This window comes from Micropterus dolomieu, linkage group LG10, assembly GCF_021292245.1.
Source record: "Micropterus dolomieu isolate WLL.071019.BEF.003 ecotype Adirondacks linkage group LG10, ASM2129224v1, whole genome shotgun sequence".
Classification (NCBI taxonomy): domain Eukaryota; kingdom Metazoa; phylum Chordata; class Actinopteri; order Centrarchiformes; family Centrarchidae; genus Micropterus; species Micropterus dolomieu.
The window spans coordinates 6,710,433-6,730,029 of NC_060159.1; the positions used below are offsets into that span (position 1 = coordinate 6,710,433).

The window sequence follows — 19,597 nt, forward strand, 5'->3', positions numbered from 1 at the left end:
ATCAATAGCCACATCATAAGCATGGCAGCATCCGCTGGTTATGTGGAAAGGATATTTTCCAGAATGACCAACAAAGTGACAGCAAGAACAGGTGCTCTGTGGAGCTCATTAGGAGGGAGCTCTTGATTACTCTCAACTTTGAGCAGTCCTGTTACTGTAGCTGTGAAAGACAAACCGCTACTCAGTGCTGCACCAGTATTGTACTTCTGACAAGAAAACACTTATAAAAGGAAGTTAACCTAGCATGCTCCAATACTGCACACAAGTCCTGCTACTTCTGGTCCACTGATGTTCATGATGTTCATGGAAAATCCTTTGCAAAAGTCTTTTTTGAATTGAATATCAAAGCATTTGTTTTAGCCTATTTATAGCTATGGATATGTTGATTCAACAAAAGTGTTAAGTCAACAAAATACAGTTCACACATCAAAACATGTTTTAAATAATGATTTACCACCACTGGCACACCTGGTTGCCGGGCTCCAGAGGGTTGCGGCCCCTTATTTTTCTGTACTGAAGGTGGCAAACCTAGTCAACATCTTCACTGTGAACATGTTAGCATGCTGACATTTAGCATTTAGCTCAAAGCACTGCGCTGCTTAAAGACCCTAGCAATAGCAAATGTAAGCATGCTAACATGCTAAACTATGACGGTGAACAAGGCATCATAACATCAGCATGTTAGTATGCTAACATTAGCTTTTAGCTCAGCCTTACAGAGATGCTAGTGTGGCTGTAGACTCATCTTGGAGGAGCCTTGAACTAAATGTATTCATCCAGAGAAGTAACGTGGTATTAAAAGACAAGAGCCCCTTGTAAGCAATTGATAGTGGTTAGTTCGTGTTGTGGGGGAGCCGTGGTAGAATGTGAAAGACATTTTTCCTTTCACCACTCCATCTCCATCTTTCTTTATGTTTGTTCAATTTGGTCTGTTTCTCTCTCAGGGGAAACAGACCTGAGAATGGGACACATCTGGGGCTGGACAGGTCTGGTCTGGACTGGTCTTAATGTGTAATGTAGTGTAGTGTAGGTTGGACTGGGTGCTGGAGAGAATCACTACTGTTTTCTTTTTCAGAAGCGTGCCCTGAGCAGGTTTACATTGTAGCTGTGCCATATGCTCTACCTAGGAAATGGGCTTTATTAATACGCACGTCAGGCTTTGGTGACTTATGGGCTATGTAAGCCAATGTGAAGGTGCATTGTCGGCAACTTTTCACAAATAAAGACAGGGTAAAGGGTGGAAAAACATGGAAAGAAAAACATTCTCTAGGGGCCTCTGTGGAGCAGGGGACCGACTGGTTTCAGGTCTGTCACGGGAGAAAGGGCTGTTTTAGCTGAGCCTCTGCGTTCCAGGTGTTGCTTTTTAATTGGCAATTCCGCAAGCAATAAAGCATTTCACTTACTTTCGCTTGTAAAGTGCTTTCATTCCATCTCCAAATGATGTAATTACCCCGCCGTCCCAGGCGAGAGGGCTGCAGGAGAAGAGAGGCATTTGCTCTCCATGCTGCTCGCTCTCTCAGCAAGAAGCCTGGTGAAGGGCTTCCTGGAGTATGTTTTCATTTAGGAATCCAAACACCATAAAGTGAGGTAGTGGTTTGCACAATAAACGTACACTTTAATTTAATTTTGAACTCCCCCTGCGCTGTGTGTGTTTGATATTTATGAAAACAAAAAAATACAAAAAACATAGGTTCTCTTTGGCGTATGTTGGGCGGCAGGGGACTTTTGTCCTTTGTTCCTGCACACAGATGGCGATTGATCTTGTTGGTCCAACATTTTCATAAAGCTGCCGGAGCTTTTTTTTTTTTTCACCGCAGTTTGAGATCGACATCTTCAAAAGAACAAGTCGATGCTTTAATGCATTTTGGCATTCATTTGTGCTGCGGCGCATTGCTTGTTCACAACTTCACCAGTCTGTCCAGTGCCAATGCAAATAGGTTTTAAAACTTCACTTTCTTTGCCCCTTGTAGGAGGTTCTTTTTTGTAAAGGACGAGAGGTCTACAATTACAGCTATGCTAATGAAGTCAGCTAACCCAAGGAGTGATGTTATCATATGAAATTTAATGGGGAAGGGGAGATTTTAAGAAACTTATTTTCCTGTTTATGTAGTGTGGAATTCCCACTGAGACACAAAAAGGTCAAAACCAAAGCCAAGTGTCTGTCGGCCAAGCGTGTGGAGATGTGTAACACTAACCTGAAGTCATTTGACTAAAACGGATCTCATGATCCACCTGAGGATTGTGAACCCTCAAGAACAAGTTCAGCCTGTCAGCTTGTGGCATGGAGTGAGCTCTGAAATCTGAACTCCGTTTGATCAACATCGCCCACAGATGGGTGAAAAATAACGAATTCCTCTGAAGCTGTATGACCAAATAACTCAGTGTGAATGTAACAACACAGAGGAGAAAGTCAAAGGGAAAGCATTCTTTTTAAGGCCTACCTGGCAACGTTTTTGCATATCAGACCTCCCCAGTGCCTGTCAGTATTCCAGCAGTGGCAACATTGCCAAAAAACACAAAAACAAGCTGTTCGCTATCACTGCCGTTCCCATGGGAACAGGCCCGCAGAGGGTGTGCCCGCTCCGACACTCATCTGCACAAACAGTATGCAAGCCTACTCCCCCAGCTTAGGGGAGTGGGGGTTGCTGCTGCACAGTCTCCACTAACCCTCCAACCTCTTTCTCCAAGAACCAGGGCCCCATACAGAACCCTGCTATCAGTGTAAGTGATTAGCTGGCCCCGCTTGTGAAAAGTGCCACAAGGGGAAAAAGGATCAAGATTCCTGAGATGTTGGGCCTGCAGTGCTCACTCGCACACTTCCCCCCCTTAATAAAGACCACACATTCCCAGCGGTGCAGAGCTCCAGCCGCCCAGAGCTGCAGTTCAAAGCTAGCCAGAGTTGCAGAAGTGAGTGAGAGAAGTAAACAGCAGAGGGGCGACTGGCAAAACAATAAACAAACACATGCCGAGGCCGCTTCAATTAGCCGCAGTTATTTTTGCATCAGTTGTTTTTTTGTTACTATGAGAGAGGGAAAGTCAGTTTGGCGATCGTTAAACGCGTCACTTTGTTCTCTGCTTTATTTTAAATTGGCTTGTGTTGTCAAGTTAGCCATCACTGGGAATTAGCACCTCTCCTCACTCCTCTGCTGCATCGCCACAGGTGGCACAAACACCGTATAATTAGTGAGTGTACCCGCAATGTTTTTACATCGGGGAAGCGCATGCAAATGTGCCACAAAACGTATCAAAAGCTGGTAACAGTTATGCATTTACATATCGGGCTACAGCTCTAAATTAAACTATACGGTCAAAAGTTCAGAAACAGAAACTGTAAGCTAAAGGTGTTTTTTTTTTTGTTTTTGCCATGTATAGCTTTTAAATATAGATGGATTAAATAAAAAAAAACATGAGAATGGCAGCGTGGGAATATGAAACCCTATGTATAAGAAATATATTGTTTGCATACAGTAACAGGGACACCTTACAGTATGATGTAGTCCCCTATGAAAAAATACAAACGCATGACAAAAGAACATGTGTGTTTAAAGCATTGACAAATTACATTTAAAAAGAGCAACAACTCTTTCCAGAAACAGTGCCCCAGTTACTCTGAATAATTAACAGAACACACCGTCAACTTCCAGTTTCCATTGGAAGTAGATTCTACCACAGAAATAGTTTGAAAACAGTGTGTTCAACAGTCCCAGCACAGACTCTGACGCCAATGTATCAAGTCAGCTAAAATGAATACAGTCTAATTCTAAAGCCCTGCAATAAAACCCACCTTCATGAAGGTTATCATGTTGTTTTGATTTTGAGAGATGTGTTGCCTAATTACTACCACTTTGCTGCACTTCATCATGCTTGTAAAGCACTTCGATGCAATCTGTCCTAAATGTGTGCCATGCAAATAAAAGTGTTATTATTCCTGTGATTGTGGTTTTAATTGCGTTCATTCATATCTCTGATCTAAGGCTGCTAAAATGTGAAAAACAGCAGCTCCGCAAAAGAAAAAAGGAAACGCTTTTCTCCCCGAAGAAAACACCCCACTCTCTAAGTGAGCAATAAATCTGGCACTTAGGAGAGGTTGCCCGTGTGTGTGTGCGTGTATTTGACCGTGTAAATGTACTCAGTGTCCTCAAGTCCATCGCCTCCAAAGCTGTCAAATGTTGCCTGGCCCCCAACATCCGTAACCCGTGACCCCTGTAACTCCTGTTTTGTTCTCGCCACTCCAGGCCCCTCAGATACCCCTCCACTGGAACTCCCCCAGATGACAGACTCCCCTCTCCTCTTCATTCTTACACACTACCCCGGTAGCCTTTGACCTCCCCGGCACCTCTGCCTCTCTGCGCGGCTGCCCTCACATTCCAGTAAAGGCACTGAAACCTGAGCCCGCGGTGAGCTCATCGCCGGGCCACGGAATCAACAGCTAAATGATACCCAAAAACAGAGGGAGAAGAGAGAACAGAGAGAAGGGGGAGAGGCTGGTGCAGGGCAGGTCTGGAACTGGTTCTGTGTGTCTGCTCGCCGGGACTCTTCAGGGGTTAAGTTACAACCAGAGAAGGCGAGGAGGACGAGGAAGAAGAAACTGCTGGCGTCTTTGAATTCTCCCTGCTTTTGTCTGCCTCGTTTTCTCCCTCTCGCTGTCTCTCCCCGGCCTGACTGACTGGTGCCTGCAGTTTCCTCTTGACACACTCCAGCAAGCCCGCCGCCCTCCATCCGCGCTTTCAAGTTAACGAGCCCCGCTGGTCTCGTCCTCGTGTCTGGGAGCCGGGGGTTGGGATGCGAGTGTAATGCCGCGAGGTCGAGTTCACTTCACTCTCTCTGTCTCTGTTCTTCCCTGACCCTGCCATGACCACCAAGAGTCCAAAGACGGTAAGTGTCCCTCTTTAAAGTGTCTGCCTGTGTGTGTGTGTGTGTGTGTGTGTGTGTGTGTGTGTGTGTCTGCAGTTTGAGGATTGTGTGGCTCTGTCTCTGCGTCTTAAAAAGTGCAAAAAATAACTTGTTCTTCTCCAGAAAAAAAAATTAATACATTTCCAAAGCCGTTCCCCAAATGTGACATCTCAGAATCATTGTGATTCATGTCTCATATTGTGATGAGCACCATTAAGATGCTTAATCACTGCAAACATAATTAAACCAATCAGTGTTTCTCTCAAGCTGAGTTCGGAGGATGGCTGCAGTAACTTAGAAAAAGGTTGTTTTTTTTTAAGCCAAGAGCATCTTCAGCTGAAAGCAAAGATCAGCTTTTAAAAGTTTTAAGAGTGCCATTAGATAAACCTTTCATCCATGCATTATTCATGGCTGCCATGTTTCTTTCTAGTTCACTGCCTGTTGTTCACTGCGTCTCTCTTTGACCTTGTGCACTTGTCTTGTCAACCTTTGGGGTGATGATTTTAATGGGAGGCCTGGCGAGACACTAAATAAAAGGTTGAGTACATATTATTTAACAAAAAAAAAAAATAACATAATAAAAGCGTGCATTTACATCCACTCTCTGGCGCTGTTTGAAAATTTCAGAACAGCGTGAGGGCCAGTTTACATTCAGAAACCTGCCACCTGCTCTTCCCTTTTCAAGCAGAAAGCAATTTAAAATAATTGTGAGCGTTCCCAGCATTAACTTTAAAAATGTCTGAGGTGAAACAGTAACAATTATCACTAACATCTTTTGCAATGGTCTCATTATTTAAATGGGTGTGAAGTGCTCCATTGCTCCTCACAGGTAAACACACCACGCTTCCTGGGAAATAATGACATCTCCATGATCAAAAGCTTGTTCAATTTTTTTTTTTCCCGCCACGGAACACTGCCCCGAATGCACTTAGTTTACAAAGCTTTTTTATTACCAGCTTTTTCAGTAACACACTGCTACCGCACCAGATCCCAAACCATGACTGCTAATGGACGTGATTAATGAGTAAACATTACAACTTAATAGAAAGAATAACAGCACATACCTCACCAGCGTCTACATATCAAGTCTAACATTTATTTATCCTAATAAATCCAGTTAGTCATTATTTTCAAGCAATATATTGGGCTTTTAGCTGATTTTTTTTCACACACAGAATTGTTTTTGATTTCAAAATGATCCGTACAAAGTGATTTGTGCATACAAGTCAAGGGTGAAAGCTGTAGCAAACTCCCCCTCATCAGCTCCTGCCATCATGTTCCAGATGTGTTCATTTAAATTTATTTTAAAGCAGATGTTAAGGAACAACAACATGGATATTATAACAATAATTTATTTAATCACTTGAACCGTCACTGTCTTGGCTTGTGGCAGAAATGGTCCCAACCATTTCTCCCATTACTTTTACCTGATTATTTCAACTCTTTATCCACTAACTTTAGCTAATTAACTATGCAATCTCCATGGCAACACATGAGTTTAAAGTGTTACAGCTGACTGGTTGGTGTGGTGTTCTCTTGTGCACTCAGCTTTCTGGTTAAAGGACTTTTCACACGGGAAGCGACACTTCACGCTGGTCAGACAGAACAAGAAATTCGAAGACATCACTGTGGACATTTTACACTATTCTTGGATGTTCTAATAGACCAAACGGTTCCTTGATAAATTAAAAGATGATTGGGCAATCACTCCAAATCTGTGAAGCAGCGAGCAGCCATAGCTGTCAAATAAATGTAGTGGAGTGCAATATGTCTTTCTCTAACGTAGTGGGGTAGAACTGTAAAGTATGAGCGTAACTGAGGCGACATTTCCCAATCTTTCAAAATCACTGCAAATTTCCTGCATCATCATTCATGCGTCAGTTCTGAAAAGGTATCACTTATGTGTCAGTGTCAGTGCAGGTGGCAGCTCAACATGCACCGTTTTTGGAGCGTAGGGGTACAAGTGCAGAAAAAAGAGCTCTTTCACCTATAATTGCTTTAGGGGACAGGCAGGTAGTCAGAAACGGTGCATATTGAGTATATTTGACAGCTGGAATGTGTTTTTGCTCAACGCAGGGCGAAGAAAGAGGCACAGACGGTCCATTTTAAGACATGAGAATCAAAATCATTATTTTCATAACAAAAAATGGCTCACTATGTCTCAGTACATTAGAGATAAATTATGAAGACAATAAAGGAGGATATGAATAGAATAAAAAAGCAATTTATCTTATTTAGGCACACCTTCATTACACTGGAATTGACCAGTGTCCTGGCAGGATATTGAGTCAATCCTCCAACATGAACAATCCTATAGTACTAGAGAGTCAGCTGACCGCAGCAGCCAACTGAAGGCATGAATCAAACGTTGTCTGGCGTTAGACATGGCCCGAGGGCAGAGCTCAGAAACGCGGCGAGGGAACAGAAGGAGATGGCTAAAAAGGGAGCGTAAGGAGAGCACTGAGAAAGATCCGAGAGTGAGGAGGGGCAGACAGAGAGAGAGAGAGTAGACCATAGACCGGTTCTCTGGCCAACTGGGAGATCCAGCACAAGGAGAAGCTTGTTCTTGCAGTGCTTCACCGTTCCCCGGACATGTAGCAGGAGGACACGGCCTCCCTTGGATGAAAGAAAAATAGACTCAAATACCAGAGGGTAATGTGATTACAGGCAAATAGGAGAATTAAGGTTAATTGGAGTTAAGTGTCTATAAAAAACGAGGTATATATACATCTGCACGTCAATGTATATTCTGCAAACAGGGCTTGAATTCTTACTGCCTCCTTTAAAATAAACACACAGCTCACTAGTTCAGAAAGAATGTTGCGAATGTATATTTTCTGAAGATAATGTTTGGACATTCGGAGACCAGTCATTAGATTATAGTCAATGGCAAAGGCATGATTTGATCAACATGAAGAGCTATGTAAAAAAAACTTGAAGCCGCCACATTGGTCTCGCTACAAGTATGTCACACGTGTCTGGAGGTCGAACGGAGGGATTCAACACCACCCATTATAAATACCAGAAGTGACTATTTTCATCAAACCCTCATAATCTCCCACACGTGACCAATGGCGGTCTGTTTTTGTGGGACCTGTCATTCAGAGAGACAGACGACCCTCGCAAAGGTAAACATGCTTCACCTCAGAGCAGAACCATGACCTCTAAAAGATGACCAGAGCTGAACATGCGAGGAAAAGATTACCTCCTTTTGCCATACTTTAGCTTCCAGGATATCTTTTTTTGGCAGGTACATTGACATTCACGATGTTATAGTAAATGCGTCTCAACATCAGGCTTGACAGATTATTTTTTTCAAATGAATCACTCAAAATTTACCAGCATCTTTGATTGCTCTTTACAGAGCAGCATAAAAGGAAAATCACAGCTTTGATTGCTGCAGTAACAATGTTCTGAAAAAGCCCTGCAATTCAAACCACTTAGGGATGGATAAACCCCATAAACAGCCATTTAAATCTGGCTTGCGTGCCCCTCTCTGTATGGAAAAGACCCAGGGACTGCCACACTGTAAATGACAAATTACATTATTACACTGTCACGTAACTGGGCTGGTTTGAGGTAAATTTGTTTTACATTATGAATTGTGGAAGACATGACTGAAACAAACAAGCGAACATGATTCTGAAATAAGAATATATTTCCATGGTGTTTGTTTGGACTTGTGTTGGTTATTTTGTCAAAATTGTACCTAGTGGTTGGGAATTTGTGGTTATGACTGGCAATGTGGGAACACATTGGGTCTTTTGATTGGTCCAATATCTGTGAGGAAGGGCACTCATTTTGTTTTCATATCGCTCCAATTCCAACGGACACATGGAGTTAACTACCTGGGGCCGATGTTGTTAGCCACTGATTACTTCCATCTGCCCCATCTGATTACTCTGTACAATACTCTATGACCAATATTGCCAATTTAGCGACTTTCCAAGAAGCGCTCTAGCGACTTTTTGAGCAGACCTTAACTATTGTCTCTTGAACCAATACCACCAATACCAACACCAATACCTCTCAGTGAATGTGCTCTGATGTGATTGTCTCTCTGGAATGACTGTATGCAGTGAGCGGATGATAGCAGCAGCACGTTAAGTCGACCAAACAGCATTAATGTGATTGAGCTGTGCGTATTGTTTGTCCGTGGAACTCCTTAGTTTTAGTTTTTATTCTAAACACATACAAAATACACAAATACAGAATTTGGCTAAAGATACAGCCAGTTAGTCAGTGTCTTTAGCCTACACGACAAAGAAGAAGGCTACGTCCATAATGCCACTTCGTAATCTAGCATTATTTAACGTGGTTTTAAGCAGGCTTTAACTACTTTCCATTGCTCTCTCAGAGCTAGCAAGCGAGGCTAGCTTCCACTTATAGAGTGACTTGCCAGCTAAATGGGTCTCTCAGAATATTTTAATTTTAGGGACAGATTCTTTAAAACAGTGAAACAATGTTTCTGTATCAATCTTTGTAGACTATACAGGGCAATGACGTGCTCCAGTCAGTAGCACGCCAAAGCATCTCTGAGCAATACTGACTCTCAAATTGTCAGTTAACTGCTGCCATGTACACCCACCTAGAGGTCTGAAGCTTAGACAGCGTTTCCACAAATATATGAAAAAATGATTTTATTATTAAAAATGTTTTATGAAAGATTAGGCCATGTACCATAGCCACAGCATCTTCACAGTTTAAATATCCTTACACAAAAAGTGAGGAGACTTTAAATGTTCTTAAAAACAGCTGATTTATCATCATAATTAGAAATCACTTTAATGTCAGCTTGTTAAGAAAATGTAAACACTTGTGATGTACAGTACTGTGTATGATAGAGTAGGCTGACACACAAGTTTTACGGCCTGTAAGCACAGCCATTCTTGTTTGCTTTGGAGCCGTCTGAAAGCAGCCAAAAAAGCAATGGCAAATGCCAGCCTGAGTGGCTGCCAGCAGGCGTACAGCACACAGCACAGAGCCCCACTCCATGATTTTTTGCTCCAACCACACTGAACTTTTGGGAGGCTTCATGCTGCTGACGCATTTTGGACCCAACCTACCCCGCCACCCTCACCTCTACCCTCATCTTTCCCCCTTATCTTAGAATTTACGTTCACACCTCATAAAAACTCAATTTGTTACTTAAGTCTGATCTTAAGGACTGAAATCCTTTCTGTCATTTACAAGCAATGTTGCATTTCGTGTTCAAGGCATCGTAAACCTATCAAGATTATATTTTGTGGTAATGACACCGCTGCGCAAACAGTGACTCATGGACTAGTATGATACCAAAACAGTAAGCTGCAGATTAGATGAAGAATGGAGATGTGTGTTCCCACACTTGAGCACCACAGCAATAGTGGCGTGCAGGCAGCAACAGATACATTTACCAAAGTAGGCCCTACTGTACTGTAGGTACACAACTTACAAAAAAGCAGTGTCTAGATAGGATACAGACATCCATGAGCTGTTAGCAGCTTCTTAAAAGAGCAATTTTGTCTTCAGATAGTTTCATTTAAGCAATGAACACAGAAATTAATACACATTTCACACATCACTGGGTCAAAATTGTTTTGGTCAACAAACCTGATCTTGTTGTGTCTGGATCAAAATACAACCCAACAGTTATTAAAAAATAATACTAACACTGGGTCAAAATAACCAATAGGGACTAGGTAAAGTAAACCCAAAAGTCATTTTTAGTGTGCACGCCATTAATGATGTCATGTCCCCTAAGATCCCTGATCTATGAAAATATACCATTCACATTTTTTTGTACTCGTTTTGATAATTCAAGGACATTTTCCTGATAAAACATCTTACTTACTGAAGGTAATAATTTGAATGTGGGAGCATTTTTACATTGGTGTACTGGCATCTTTACTTAAAATCTAAGTTTGTCTTAGTCGCAGTTAGATGTGATGTCACCATCATATGTTCTGGTTTATGCTTTGCAAGTGACGTAAAGGACAGTCTGGAATCTGATTTGAGTGGCTCGGCTAAGTCTTTAAAAATTTGATTTGTTTCAGATTTCAAACCACCAAGATGACTTCTACGTGTTTCTAACCCTCCACACTTGAGAAAAGCAATCTGATTCTAATCTGGATATGCCAAAAATCTGATTTAAGCTGCCAGTCTGAAGAAAACCGTAGTGCCTGTCTTTGCCATGCTCTCTATTTCTCTCATTCTCATTTTTTTCTCTCCTGTGTATGTGTCTCCAACCCTTTTCTTCACTCCCTTCTCACTCTTTCTCTCACTAGACACGGTGAGTTTCGTTGTTGCAATACCCAGACTTGTGACTCAATGATGTGGGTTGTATCAAAGGTCTAGTCAACACAATTCCCCAGCCACACTTCCAAGCTATACACATTCATGACATTATGCAACTCCCTGGACTTACTGTTATTGCTCACCTTAAAGTTTTTCTTTATTAAACTTTCCCAACCACTATAAAATCCACAATATCATGAAATGAAATAATGCTTTCATATGGGAACAAATATAATCATTCTCTTTATATGTACTGCTCTAATACCAGCTGATACATGATTCATTCTCACTGAAACAGTCAGGAACATTCATATCCAGGCTTTCCTGCCCGTCACAGGCTTGACAGCACTCACTGGAGAGTCTGAATATGTGTGTGTATGTTCACTTCTTTTTGGATATGTGTCTTTGTATATGTTCTCTTCACCTGTCTGTATAAATTTCCCATCTGTGTGTGGCCTTCTCCATCTTGCTTATTTTATATCTCTGTGTTGTATGGACGATCTTCTCTTCTGGCACTCTACACCATTATTTTCCTATTTTGCATGTCGCTTGCTGAGTTAGCTCACACTGTCAGCTGCCTGCTGAGTGATGCATTCCCCTTCTATCTCAAAGGCTTCACAGTAATTGCAGGATAATTGTTTGTCCAGTAATGCAGCATGCTAAAGCCCGGTCTCTTATTATGTTTGTTGAATTTTGTTGAAACAAAGCGCCGTCAAAGAAAATCTGAGATCTCTGCTTTGTGGTGAGATATTGTCACATGTTTCCAAACCAAGTTATTCAAATAACCTGGGCTGTATTTGAACAGGGAGAAATAATCTCTCCCAGGTGACATAAAGTTTTCACTTTGTTTCAAGAAAAATAAGCTTTCTTGACTGGAAACAGCCTCTGGCAAGCATCCAGCTCAGCCACATTCCACTTTCACATGACCTTCTCACAGACCTGGCCTAGAGCGAGAGCCGCAACGTCCGTCCCTAACCACACCTTCGTTTGACTGGCCTAGATAATTCAAGGCCCGCTTATCTTTTCTTCTTCTGCCTCCTCCTCAGTGTTTACAAGTTTGACTCAGTTCCAGAGATGCAAATGGCTTGTAAATTTTATTTATGTGTGTGTGTATTTACAAGTTTGTTTTACAAGGCCAGCAAACACTGGAAGCCTTTGAAATTTATCATTGCGTTGGGGTCGTGTCAGTTATTTTTCAGTCTGTAGCAGGTTCGAACACATATAGACAGCCTTAGTGTTCGGAATCAATCAACTTGCACTGAAACAACTAGGGGATTTTGTTTAATTGATTAGTTCCTTAAAGGATTCGCTTGACATTTCAGGAAATATGCTTATTGGCCTTCTTTGTAATAGCTAGATGAGAAAATTGATACAGCTCTCATGTCTGTCTTTAAAATACGAGGTTACCACCAGCAGCTGGTTGGTTTAGCTTATCAGACAGACTGGAAAAAGGTGGAGACAGGTAACAAAATCTGTCTACCACAAACTTTAGAACTTGCTATAATGAACACGTTATATCTCATTTGTAAAAACACAAGTGTTAAAATGGTAATTTGCGGTTTTACAGGGGTTTACATGTGGGATAAATTATTCTTCGGTTTTAGTGCGGCTTAAATAGACGAGATATAAAGTGCTAATTAGCAAGCTTTAATTAGTTTTACCTTTGGAAATATTGCCAGGCTAGCTGTTTCCAGTCTTTGTGCAAAGCTAAGACAATTGACTGCTGGCTGAAGCTTCATATTTATCCTACAGATAGAAGAGAACATGGTATCCATATTTTCAGCTCACTCTTGGCAAGGAAGTGAATAAGTGTATTTCCCAAAATGTTGAACAATTCTTTTAAGGCATACATCAAACAAAAAGTGAAACATTTATCTGTTTTATATGATTGTAAATGAAATATCTTTTTTGTTTTGGACACAAATCAGACTATCTATAGATTATTAAATAATGAAAATGATCATTATTTGCAACCTCACAATCAACACTGACTGCACCAGCAAGCCTCCATCTATTCTGCAGTAAAGTTCCTGGACTGGGTTTTTATTTACTCTCTGAACAACAGAGGAAAGCTGTGAAGCGGGCTTCTAAAACAGGAAATGGAATTGGCTTTTGCAAATGATGGTGCGTGTGTTTGTATTAAGGAGTCAGAGAGACAGAGCCACGCAGCACTTTAATATCCCCAGTAACGGTGGAGAGACGGGGCGAGAATCCCACATCAAACGAGACGGCATGTCAGCGGAGGGTTATGCATATATTTCCCTTGCTCTTCCCATCCAACAGGAACAGGCAGGCGCACAGGGAGAGCTGATGAGTGGAAGGCGATACACTTTTGATCAAGACTAGAAAGTGAGGATAGACGAAACCAAACAGAGCGGATACATGAGCAAATATAGAGATACAGAGTCAAAACAACTATAATAGAAACTTGCAAATCAATTATGTTATCAAGGTTTGGTGTTTTGTTCTTGTTCTGTTGTGGTGCAGGCGGGGACGTTGTTTTCCTGCGAGGGCATCTGGAGGAGATTAGGGTCCAACCTGACACTGCAGCCCCGTGAAACATGACTCAGGGAAGAATGGAAGCTTTTAGACCAGTGTCTGTCTTCCCACACGTTGTTCTGCTATTCTTTATTTGTCCGCCACCCAATAAAACACGCACGGCGTTATCTGATACCCACACGCTCACAGAGCAAACAAGGTTCTGCCAATCTCATTCTCATTCTCTGCTTCTTCTTTCTTTCTTTTTTTATAAACAAGCCTTTATTGGCGCTTTTTCACGCAAGATGTTTTTTTTTATCATGTAAGAAAGCAAAGCCTTGGAAGAACAAGATGTCACAGATGATATTATTAATTTCAAATCAGCTGTCCGTGCAGACTATACATCATTGGAAGAGAATGTAATTTGTAAGGTCAGCAAATGTCTGTTTTTGCTCTTGTGAAAGCAACAAACCGGAGCAAGATGGAGCGAAGAACAAGGAGCGTGAGGGAATGTAACAGAATAACACGGGTTTAGGCCCAGCCGAGACCAAATTACTTGCAAGAAGAAGTCCATATTCAGATCCCTTGCTTTGATACAGTCTACATGGCTGCGGGTTGCACTCTTATTAAATTCGGCCTGCGTTTCCACTTGTGGCTCAGTCGAGGCCCTCTGACAACCTTTATCCAGTTACATCTGGGGCCCGGCGCTCCAGGGAGCTCACATTTGCCTCTCTGTTATGGGGGCAGAGGGGGACTAATGCATGTCACTGATGCCACCTGCAGTTAGAGCAAACAGAGCTGACCGCCACTCAGCTGGGCACTAATGCAGCAGAAAAAGAGGTGAGTTTAGAGCATTAGGGCTGTATTACTACAGCGGCTGACCCAGGTCACTTAGCTGAAGCATATACAGTATACAGTATATGTATATATATTTCAAACATTGTAAGGGCTGTTTTATGCTGCAGTTAGACTTCCATTTTGCTCTGTGAAAGCTGTTTTGCTGCCTCCGTAATTGCCAGACTGGATGTTGCTGATGCCAATTGAATTATTTTTTATTGTGAGGGAATATGCGAGCTGAGGGTACTGACTTGATGCGTTACCGTAGAGGCACATCTGTTGGTTTGACAAACATTTTCTGAGCCTGTGCATGTATGTGAGAAACAGAGATTCAGGAATCGTACATTGTTTCCATCTCTTCGCCTAGTCAAAGGCAAGACTATATGGCGCTGTTCTGTTTGAGAGCGTGCCACCGTCCCTTCAACGGTTTTCAATTTCAACCCCCTCAGCACATCAGCAACGCAATTGCTTCCTACTGCAATTTATTACAGGCAAATTGAAAGATTCCAAGGTGTGAGTCAGTTTGTGTTGGCTCTGAATGCACAGGCTGGTTACTTACACTCTTTTTCTTTCTTTACATGGCCAGATCTCCGGCTTGTCCCCCCATCTGGGTTTGTGAATGCTGGAGTTCTTGTAACCAAGTCCTCAGGAAAGGGAAAGAAAAAAAGGAATCGCTGCTTTTCCAAAGCAAAGAGGGAGGATGGCAGTGGTCCCATTAGTTGACCCCCAGGCGAGCTCTCTGGAGACATATAGACTTACCAGCGTCAAAGCATAAGAATATGCACTAGGCAGCATCAAAGCACAGCACCGGGGCAGCTGATAGCTTGCTGTGACATTTTGCTGTGGGACACAGCACTCTGTGCCATCATTACCGTGGTTACCTCACATCATCTATTTATAATCAATTTTCCATTCCGAAACACGTCTCTGTCTCCCATATGGTGTCAAGGAAAGAAAGAGGTGAGGGACAAAAGGGTGGAGAGGGGGTGGTCATGTGGCTGGTCGACTGCCGCTAACACTGGAGAAATTACACAACAGGGACCGTTCACATAAATGAACCCAGACGTGTTAAAGTAACAGTGGTTTAGTGAGACTATTTATTTAAAAATGGTTTCTCAGACAAGAAATAAAACCACTCAGTTCCTACTGGGTCATACTTCAGAATGGTCCTCTTTTAAATTAGCCAGTAAACTGTGAAAGCTGCATCATTATTTGCAACAAAATGGCCTCATTTACAGGCACAAATATCACCAGCCAGTCAGTGAGCGTGTACTGTTCTGTTGCTTGCATTCAACCAGTATTTATCAGGAGACTTTTTACACCCTGTGTCTACACTGATTACTCCGGATATAGTTTTACACTTTTTTTTTTGTGGATTGAAAAAAACTGTAAAGAATTTGCTTTGCTTTGGTTAAATGTCAAAGGAGCCACTCTATCAAGGGAAGAGCACTGCTTAGACATACACGTCTTAGTATGCCCAGATGAAAAGCAGAAATGTAGCTGTGTGGGAGTGTGTGTGTGAGTATGTTCACTCCCTTCCTAAAAGGGCTTCTGCATTCTTGATGGAGGTGATGAACCCACATTGCGATGACATTCTCTCTAAATGTGTGTTTCTGCGTTCCTGTGGTGTTGTGTTTTGACTTTGACACACTGATATGCTAAAGGAAGTGGATTTCCACTCGGGCCCATGACTGTAATAGGAAAATATGACCAAACACAGAGACAATAAGGGTCAAGTGCTCTCCCTTTTCCCCCTGCGCCCTAATACCTAATGCTCATTCAGGGACACATGGATGAGGTTTGTGGCCTTGCGGTGCCACTTCCCACTTCCCACTTCCTCTGCGGCAACAGTAATAGGCCTAGAAGTTTAACCAGTTTCAGAATTGATGTAGGTTAAAGGAAACTAATGGTGGGACTAACCTTGGTGTTAATCTTTCTCATTTTTCTGCTCCTTCTGGTCCACTGACACCTTCAGACATGTAGCCCAAAGCAGCCTTACTGCATTGACATTTGCTGTTAATTTTGCTATTCAAATGTAAACATGGTGTGACAAGACGGGGCTGGAGAGAATGCATGTTACTTTTACCTATTACACCCATTACATTTACACTTACGATTGCCCCCCATTAAACAACAGCAGGTATGAACTAAAGCAATGAGGTCAAACACACAATTATTATCTGGAGCGTAAACCAATTGATCAAGTAATCAGTTAGTCAATTGACAAAAAATTAATCTACCAACTATTTTTACTAGATTGATTAATTGTCTTAGTCATATTTCAAGCAAAAGTGCAAACTATTTGCTGGTTTCAACTCAAATATAAATACTCAAAGATTTTGCTGCATTATATTCAGACCATTAGTTGGACATAACAAGCAATTTGAATATATCACCTTTGGCTATGGAAAATTGTGATGGGCAATGTTTTATATTTCAGACATTTTATAGACAAAATGAAAATAATCAGCAGATTAATCAATAAAGAAAATATTTGTTTGTCACAGACCTAATAACAGTTAAAATAATAATGAAAAAATAACTATCAGAATGGGCTTAATTTTCACAAGAAAATGCATGTGTGTTTGCTGTCAGAAATGTACAGTTAAAACTTTTGAAATAGACGAAATACTAAAAAAGTTTAGGTAGTAGTTGAAGTCACAGTCGAAATGCAACTACTGACAGAAGTTGAAATGGCAGTTAAAATGGAAGTGCTGAGCAAGGCTGAAGTGCCAATTTAAATGGAAGCCCTGAATAAAGTTTAAGTATCAGTGGAAGTTAAAGTGCTGAAAGGATTTAAAGATTCAGCTGAGATTCAGCCATTGAAAAGAGTTATAATTATCGAATTGGGAGTGATAAATTGAGCTGGAGGTGTTGGTTGAAGTGGAATGTCCCGAAAGAAATGACTGCCAGTTCAAGCGTATAAAGATGTTGGTTAATGTAAAAAAACAGAAAGCAGTTGGAGCAAATTGTGTATGAACAGTAAACATTTTGAGACTGGGAAGAGCTGAAGAAGACGCTGAAGTGTTAAGTGTAACAACTGAAAGCAGAAGTAATGTAATAATAATGAAAAAATAACAACATTAAGAATGAAAATAAACTCTGCAACAGTCCAAAGTAATACAGTGGAATTATCCCTTTTAAAATAGCATGTTATCACAGTTTATTATACAATTCAATTACACTATATTAATGTGTAAGAAAAGCCAAATTAAAGAATTTAAAGTAAACCAAGATGTAGTGAATAAAGGATCTAAGGTTACACTTTCCATCAGGAGGAGCAGTAGTTTGTCACAAACATAAAAACTAGGCAGTTACCAGGAGTATTGATAAGATATGATATGATTGAACAGACAAAATAATACACCAACTCATGCAAAAAAGCTAAAAGTCAGGAACAGAAAATCCACAGAATAATGACATCACAGTTTGGACACATTTGATTGACTGACAAGTGATCTTGGGGGTATTGCAGCGTAAGTAGGTTGTCTTCAAAGATATTACTAAGATAAAAATACAACAACAAAAATAAGGATGATTATTTAAAAAATTCAATCAAAATCCATCAGACATCTCACTGACAGACAGTGATGTCGATGCAAAAACCACAGCCCATCGCTTTGAGCGTAACTTTGATAGCTATTACTGGATAGTTTGAGAAGAGGCCACGCAAAACTTAAATCAAAGTAAACAGTGGGAAAAATGCATCACTGAAAACCTTTGCACTCTTAACCTCACTGGTAATTTGAAGAATCGAAGGATTTGTAATGAAAAACATTGCACTGATGAAAAGGGAGAAGGGTTAGGGGTTAGGGAAAAACAACAGAACAAGTCTTTAAGAGTGACAGTGATTCCATTTACAGTACATTTTTATGGCCGCAAAATGCAGGGAAACATTTGGAGAAAACAATCATGTATGTGTAAATCTACTAAATGCTGATAACAACAAAATTGATAAAAATTTGATTATCTCTTAAAGGTTCATGACTGAACGTGGCAGCCTTCCTTTCTATACAGACAGAATTAAGACATCCATCTTGTTTTACTATATAGGAATAATTAGAAAGCTTTAATGTTACTTAATACTGCAGGACAGCTTCAACACTAATTACCTAGTTATAGGGGATCATTAATATTTTTGACATGGCACTCATTATTTATGGATTGTATATGCATTAACAAAAACAGATTTTTCCTTCAAATCTCTCCTACTGGACATCATAGGTTTCATATGGCAATTGGCGATGATATATATACTAACTCATCTTAATGTTACAATTTTGACGATAAACACTGTAAATGTTCAAAATTCTCTGCCGAGTGAGACTTTTCAGAGAGATGAGTGTAAAAAGAGTTTTTAAAAAAGCATCAATTCAGCATCTGCTAACACTCGACGCGGCCGAGCTTCCTGGACTCGGAGGCCCCCCACGCTCTGCCTATACTCTAGAATTATGTGACTGGTTGATGAGTAGTTGTGTCGAGTTGGAAGGTCCTTGGCGAGAGGCCTTGGGCACCACTGGAAGACTATCAGAGTGCAGAGTCATTAGAAATCCCTCATTCTCACTCCGCTGTGTAAACGGCCCAGCGGCCTCCATCCGAACGAGCCTCGAGGAAGGATCACCTCCGTCTGGCTGAAATTGGATCATGCACAGCGGAGAGGAGCTGTGGGAGCTGAGCTGGGAGTGGAAAAAAAGAAGTTATGTGTTCCTATTTATTGACTCGGCTGCAGAGATCACTAAACTGTTTCAAGGGAGAGTAAAGTTTGGGGAGTTTTTTCCATACGCACTGCAGGCATTAGAGGAGTGACAAGTTGCCTTAATAAAAGCCTTAAATGACTATGGAGAAGAGAACTTGATTGTAAAAGTACTTAAACTCACATCAGGTGGCCCATTTATTTTGTTTGGTTTTTTATGCCTTACATAGTAGTATTTAATCTCAGAAGTCCCTGAACACAACTGTAATGGACAAAGATCCTTACTGTTAGAACAATTTAAAGTGTATTTAAAGGGTAGCATCTGCAGAAAACATTCAATCTAATATCAGAGCTGAAGCAAATTCATGCTGAATATAAAATGTTTCTATACATTATATTCTTCCATAATTTTTTTAAAAT

General features: G+C 41.1%; 1 protein-coding gene and 1 long non-coding RNA gene across 2 annotated transcripts in view; one reads left to right on the forward strand and one right to left on the reverse strand.

The window, feature by feature from the left end:
* The first annotated feature begins 4,501 nt into the window (after nucleotides 1-4,501).
* The window catches only part of flrt2 (fibronectin leucine rich transmembrane protein 2), a 40,359-nt gene continuing 25,263 nt past the window's right edge, over nucleotides 4,502-19,597 (forward strand). The window contains exon 1 of the mRNA XM_046060779.1: nucleotides 4,502-4,875. The gene's annotated coding sequence lies outside the window, so the exon portion shown is untranslated. The remainder of the gene's footprint in view (nucleotides 4,876-19,597) is intronic.
* Nucleotides 13,324-16,497, reverse strand: LOC123977803. Its single transcript, XR_006826764.1, has 3 exons — nucleotides 16,405-16,497; nucleotides 15,044-15,223; nucleotides 13,324-13,511 (listed from the first exon to the last, which is right to left on the reverse strand). It is a non-coding gene; the product is annotated as an uncharacterized LOC123977803 (long non-coding RNA).